Genomic DNA, 502 nt, shown 5'->3' on the forward strand with positions numbered 1-502 from the left:
TCATCGAGGCCCGGGGCTTTGCCGGAGGCGAGGCCGGCCGTGGCGGCCACCAGCTCTTCCAGGGACAAGTCCCGCTCAAGCTCTCCGGCTTCCAGGGCATCAAGTTGTGGTAGGCCCTCGTGGAGTTCCCGCGTGCCCTCAGGGCACGACGGCTCAGCCGCAAACAGGTCATGATAGAAGGCGATGGCATGTTCGCGTATCTCGCCCGGCTCTGTAATTACCCGGCCCTCAGGAGTCTTGAGATGATCCAAGACTTTGCTCGCTGCCCTCCGCCGCTCCAGATTGAAAAAGAAGCGGGCCGGGGTGTCAGTTTCCACCAGCTCCTGGCAGCGGGCGCGGATCCTCGCACCGCGGGCCGCGCTCTCCGCCAAGTCGCGCAGACATTTCCTGCGGAACTGGAGGATCTCGCTCAGTGCCGCGTCGCTGCCAGCGGCCAGCAGAGCAGCCTCGAGCTCCGCCACGTCCTCCTCCAACTCCCGGATACGTCGGCGCGTCTCCGTCC

Source organism: Alligator sinensis, unplaced genomic scaffold (assembly GCF_000455745.1).
Source record: "Alligator sinensis unplaced genomic scaffold, ASM45574v1 scaffold652_1, whole genome shotgun sequence".
NCBI classification, from domain to species: domain Eukaryota; kingdom Metazoa; phylum Chordata; order Crocodylia; family Alligatoridae; genus Alligator; species Alligator sinensis.